General features: G+C 37.0%; 1 pseudogene; it reads right to left on the bottom strand.

Moving 5' to 3' along the window:
• Positions 1–342: 342 nt before the first annotated feature.
• On the bottom strand, positions 343–759 carry LOC148587894 (NADH dehydrogenase [ubiquinone] 1 beta subcomplex subunit 10-B pseudogene; annotated as a pseudogene).
• Between the last annotated feature and the right edge of the window lie 5,947 nt (positions 760–6,706).

Genomic DNA, 6,706 nt, shown 5'->3' with positions numbered 1-6,706 from the left:
TTTTTTTTTTTGACATGTTCACATAAGGAAAGGGGGAGGGGGAATTCGAACTAGTGACCTCCACTTCAAGATGCATTTAAGCATTGGAGATAGGGAGGAGGGGTGTCCGTCCCTACTCCCTAGCATGATGAAAGAATTCGCGGGCCTCAAATTATGTATCTGGATGGTCAACAATCTACTAAAATATATATATATATATATACTTTAAAAAAAAAAATAATAAAAACCTTTAAAAAAATTGTAAAGGTATTTTGTGGTGGCTGCACTGGCTGGCCACCACTGTAAGAGGATAGGGGTCTGGGGTGGCTCCTTGTTCCTTGGGGGTTGTTAAAAATAAATAAATTAAGCTGCCGATCGTTCAGACTCAACCGCCTCGACCTTCAGACCTGATTCAAAAAATCAAAAGAAACAAAACTCAGCAACCTGAAGAGAAAAAGAGAGAGCAAGAGATAGAGAGAGAGAGAGCGGGTACCGTGGAGGGAGAGGGGGGCGATGGTCCTTGCCCCAGCCGATGCCGCGGGTGGCGTCGAGGTACTCTTGGACGAGGTGGCGGCATTTCTAGAGGTGGTTGACGCCTTCGATGCGGTAACACCACCAGAGCTTCTCCGTCAGGATCTTCACCTTCTCGATGTCGATCCACTTCTCCCTGACAATGTGCTCCCTCATCTCCAGCATCGCCACCGGATCCTTATACGGGTTCGACAAATCGAAGTCATCCGATGCCGCCTCATCGAATTCCACTCCCTTCTTTCTCCCCATTTTCTCTATTCTCACTCTCTACCCTCTGCTTTCTTTTACTTCTACTTACCCCTCCCACCATCGGCAGGGGTGGACGATCCGCCCCCAAGGGCTATGGGGGTGGCCAAAGCCACCCCAAGGCCACCCCCAAGGGCAAGGGCTAACTATTATTTTTTATTTTTTATTTTATTTTTTTTAAGCCCTTGGAGCCACCCCTAACCTCTAACGGTGGTGGTCCGCCACCACCTGGCCACCAAAAAAAAAAATTACAATTTTTTAAGTTTTTTATTAGAGAGCCCTTGCTATGCGATCGGTGCATAAAAAGGGTCTTTTGCAGCACCCATTTAGCTGTCGACATATCACCCATTGCATTTTAACAAAATAACATAAAAACAATAGATGACAAGCAAACCCAAACCCAAACCAAAACCCACAACCCAACCACCAAAGCGCCGACAAGCAACCCATCGACGGCGCCGGCCAGACCCAATCGTGGGTCTGGCGTGAACAGGTAGAGCCGTAGAGAGATGCAGAACAGATGCTTCAATGCTCATCATCACCTACACCTCCAGCCATAACCATCCAGGTCTTGATCTCTCCACCACCAACCTGATCCAAGTCCAACCACCAAAAGAACCCAAAACAATTCCAGTACTGAAGATCTCCCAACACTCACAAAAGAGGAACAACAAGAGGAGCTATTAGAAGAAGAACAAAATGATCCCATTGTGAGCACCAAAAAAAAAGCACCGGCCAGCATCCCATCGGCGCCGGCAGACCCAGCCGCCCCTCTCCGGCCTCTTTTCTGCCAAACTCAGCCTCAAAGTCGGCTTCTAATGTCTCAAAACTCGTTTCAAATTCCTCAAAACTCGTTTTTTATTCAAAATTAAAACTAGAGCGAAAGGTTAACCCCTTTAGGAATTTTTTCATCCTAAAGCCGAAAAAAGTACTCACGGCACCGGAGCCAGACCCACGCCAGACCACGATGGATCTGGCCGGGTGGTTTTCAGCAGAGACCCACGAGGAATCTCTCACCGCTGACGCCGTGGGTCTCGACCCACGGCAGACCCTCGCTGGCGGTCGATGGGTCTAGCTGGGTGGTTTTCAGCACAAACCCACGTGGTGTCTTGCTTTCTGCCTCTTTAGTTCAATTTTTCTTTGTTTTGAGTTCAAAATCCAGTGCATTAAGTTGTAGCTTGTTTGTGTGTTTTTTTTTTGCTTTAGGTGATGTGTCTTTGTTTTATTGGTCGCTGCAAAAGACCTCTTTTGCAGATGGACCGCATAGGAGGTTTATCATTTTTATTAATTTTGATTTTGAATAATATTTTGTTATTATTTTTTTTTAATAGATTGTTATAAATCGTTAGATCACATTCAACAGTCCAGAACTCCAAGTGCGTAAGAAATTCGAGGAGATCCCGATCCATCCTTTGTAGGGGAGGCCGGGAGGGAGGCCGGGGGGTGTCCTTTCAACTTTACCATGTGGTGGCTTTTTGTGGAAGGGAAAAGAAAAGTCATAATTCACATTTGGCCTTTACTTGATTCAATGACTACTATGGCCCGCACGAAATAATGCGGCAAGCATCTTGATAGACTAGTATATGCTGGATGAATTTCAATTGTATAATGACAAGGAAAGTTAAAGGGGAATTCAATTTGAATCCTTAAAAAATTACGGTATAGATGTTAGAGCATTCTCAATAAAGGAGTCATATATATTTTTGTGTAAAATAGCTCTTTAAAACTCACTTTTATCTAATTTAGGTAAGTCATTTTTAAATGTTTGTACATCCGATTAGTTATATTCCTATCTATTCTATTAAGATATTATTAAAAGTAAAAAAAGTTTTGGGAATAAGAGAACATGTGAGAGGAAAAATGAAAAAAAAAAAAAAATTGGGAAAAAGAGAACCTGCAGAGAAAAGTAGGAAAAGATATAGAAAAAAGAGAAAACAGGTAAGAGAAACAATGAAAAATAAAATAGCTCCCTTGAAAAGTGCTGTTACATTTAGCTTTTTTTTTTTAGCTCTTCTAATCAAATATCTATTTTATATTTTTTTTTTACTAATCTAATGTAGGGGTTTTTTAAACATTTGAAAAGTTATTTTAGATAAAAGTAACATTTGGCTCTTGCATTGGGAATGCTCTTATAGCTTCTTTTTGGGGAAAATATAATTTAGCCTCTCAAATTATCAGTTATTTTTATTTTAGTCTTTAATATTCAAAAAGTAATAAAGTAGTCCCTCAAAGGCTCAAACTACAAAACAATTGTAATTTGGCCACTCCATTAGTCAGGGGGCCAAAGTGAAATTTTCCAAAATTTAACCTTTTTTTTTTAATTTTTATTTTTTATTTTTTAGTCCCCTCAAACTACTACCCCAATGACAATCTACTCCTCAAACTATCAATTATGATAATTTGCCCCATAAACTACAAAAACAATGACAATGTATCCTCCAATGGTTGCAAAATGATAAAATTACCCCTATAGAATTTTCAATAAAATAAAAATACCCTTAAAATTTTGAAAAAAAATAAAATAAAATTTTAGTATTTTTGTTTTTATTTTAGTAAGGATAATTTCATCATTTTATTAAAATTATGGGTACATTGTCTTTGTTCTGGTAGTTTGAGGATAAATTGTTGCAATTAATAATTTGAGGGGTAGATTGTCATTGAGATAATAGTTTAATAAGGTAAAATAGCCTTTACCATTTTTTTTAATATGTTATTAACAATAAAAATTTGTTATAAGAAAAATTATTTTATTTAATTTTTTTTTTAAAAAAAAATAAATTTAAAGATTAGGATGCATTTAAGCGTTGGACATAGGGAGGAGGGGGTGTCCTTTCAACGTTGCCATGTGGTGGATTTTTGTAGAAAAATAAAGGACGGGGAGGCCAGAGGCGATTGATTGATGAATGAAAAGAAAAGTCATAATTCACATTTGGGCTTCGTTTGGCAAAAGACTTCTTCTAATACTGTTCATCTTTTGGCCAGTCGACCATCAGTATTTGAATTTTCAGCATCAATATTTTACACACTATTCCCATATTGCCCTTAGCTTTCTCTACAAACTTTTTGAGTTTTTTTTCCTTGAAAATCTCCAAAGCACATTCAAGCGTCCCCCACCCCCCTGCATGAGATCCTTAGGCCTTATTTGGGAATGCTATTTTTTGATTTTGAACTGAATTCATTTTTGAGTTTGTTTTTAATGTGAATATCGAGGAGAAAAAAGAGTTGAGATTATATTTAGATGATAATTGATAAAATTAAGTAAAAATTATAAAAATACATATAATTAAAAAAATTATTAAAATATTAAAAAAAAAACAAAATTATTTTTTTTTTTTTAAAAAAAAAAAATAGGGGCAATTTTGAACCACCCCTAAGGATGGCCAAACTACCACCAGGGGGTGGATCGGCCACCCCCGAAACTAATGGGGGTGGTCGAGCCACTTTCAACAACGATTTTGCCACCCCAAAAATTGCTTGGGGGTGGCTCGACCACCCTCAACGGCTACTTGGGCATGGTCGATCCGCTTATAGTATGTGGATTGACCACCCCCGAAGCTAATGGGGGTGGTTCGGCCACCCCTAGCTGTTACTTAGGGGTGGTTTGCCACCCCTAAATTTGACTGGGTGGGGTTGGCTATTAGCTTCAGCCTTTGGGGGAGGCCGATCCTCCCCCAGGGGGTGGATCGATCACCATCAGATTCTTAGGGGTGATCCAGTCACCACCTGTGGTGTCCCGACCACCTTAAATTTATTTATTTATTTATTTTTCAATCTTTATTTATAATTTTTATTAATTGGATTGAAAATTTTTGAGTTGAGTTGAGTTGAGTTTAAAAAATTGCCAAACATGAATTTAGAAAAAAATTGAGTTTGAGTTTGAAAATCTTACTTCCCAAACAAGGCCAACTTTTTGATTTTTTTTTTCCTTGCTTGAGATATAGCTTTCTCTGCACCGAACCGGAACTGATTTGCCTTTTAACCTCCAACAACACAAATCAAAATCCTTCAAAAGCCCAAATCCTTCCAACAACACAAATCAAAGAAAAACCCAAATCCGGTGTTCGTTGGCCGGAGTGACAGAGAGGGTGAGCGAGAGGGGGGAGAGCGGGAGAGGGAAAGGTTTTCTGACAGAGAGAAAACCTTTCTCAACTCTTCTGCCACTCTTTCTCAACTCTCGCAACCTCCCCTCCTCTTCCCAATGACCCATCTCCATCCTTACAACACCCAGAAGAAGAAGAAGATGAAGATGATGATGAAGAAGAAGAGATTGAAGAATTTGATGGGAAAGTTGAGAATGAAAGCGAAGAGTTGGAAGCAGAAGGGAGAGAGGAGGAGGGCTCTCGTGTGATGGATGTGGGCTCTTCGTCGTCTTTGTCGTCTTCTTTGTTTTCCAACGCTGGAAAACAAAAGGCTAATAAGATAATTTTAAGAGGTGGGTCATGAGGGTTACGTGTGCAATGACCCAAAGCCCGAGATTGCATAGAATCTAGGCAACCCTCGACCCAGTTGCCAAACACCACCTTGGCCTTTACTTGATTCAATAACTACTATGGCCCACACGAAATAATGGGGCAAGCATCTTTATAGTATATGCTGGAATATTTGAATTTCAAATGTTTAATCAGAAGGAAAGTTAAAAGGAAAATTCCATTTTAATCCGTACAAAATTAATATGCTAATTTTAGCTAATATCATCTCATTTTTATCTCTAGTAAATTAGGTTTAGAATAGGTAAAATACAATTTTTACTATAGCGTTATTCACCGCAGCATACTAGAGAAATAAAATATTGTTTCACTTGTTGTGTACTATTTATATATTTAGAGGATTCACATCTAGCTATTCCAAAAAATTTTAAATTTAATCCTATAACTCTACTTTAATTAATTTAGCTAGCTAATTTTCAAAATTACTAAACATTAAATTCTCTAAATATTTATCTATTTTAATTAAATATTTTATTTTGTTATGAAACCAACTTTTTGACTCTTTGAATTAAAAATCTATTTTAATTGAGATGAAAGAAGAATAAATATGCAAGATAAACTTTTACCTTTTGGGCTCTTTACATTTAGAAAATATTTATGATAAGAGTTATATTTAACAAAAGCTAAAAGAGCTTATTAAATTGTGCTCTTGTTCAAATTTTAGGAAAAAAAAAAAAAAAAAAAAAACAAACAAATATAGAGATTTCAATGTGAATGTTCTTACTCTTATCTTTACCCTTAAAACAATGGAAAATAATATTTTAAAAAAGTAGACAATTTATTAAAGTTAGTAGGCACTACAAAAAATCATTGGTTTAGTGACGTGGCTACTGTTCATTTTAGTTATGCCACGTCACTGAATTGTAACGTGTTAAACTATAACACGTTACTATTATTTTTTGTAATGTGTGTGTTTTTAACCGTCACTATATGGTGACGTGGTATAAATGACACGTTACCATATGGTAACGTGTTATTATAACACGTTACCATATGGCAACGTGGCATAACAACACGTTACCATATGGTAATGTGTTGTTACCATATGGTAATGTGTTGTTATGCCACGTTGCCATATGGTTACAATTTTAAATAAATTAAAAAATAAATTTTTTTTAATTTATTAATGATAAAAATAATTTTTCAAGCACCCTTTGCATCATTTGCTAGGTGAGAGTGTATTTTTTTATACAAGTGTAATTGTAAATGATTATATAATTTTGTTGACATTAATTCATTATATTATTAATATCTTTGAGAAAAAAATATTGGGGCTAGCTTAAGACTTTGGGGCAGGCAAATTATAATCTAGATTGCATGTGAGTCTCCAGGAAAATATCAGAACCCAAAAAAGATATAGCTAAGATATGCCTCTAGAAAAGAATATGCATTAGCGCTTGTGTTTTACAACACTATAGGCACGCATCACTCCTTATGTATCAAGCATGCTTGAGGCTATCAGC

This window comes from Corylus avellana, chromosome 1 (genome assembly GCF_965113065.1).
Source record: "Corylus avellana chromosome 1, dhCorAvel1.hap1.2, whole genome shotgun sequence".
NCBI lineage: Eukaryota > Viridiplantae > Streptophyta > Magnoliopsida > Fagales > Betulaceae > Corylus > Corylus avellana.
The sequence above is the reverse complement of the archived record's forward strand: the minus strand, read 5'-3'. Positions and strand labels throughout refer to the sequence as shown.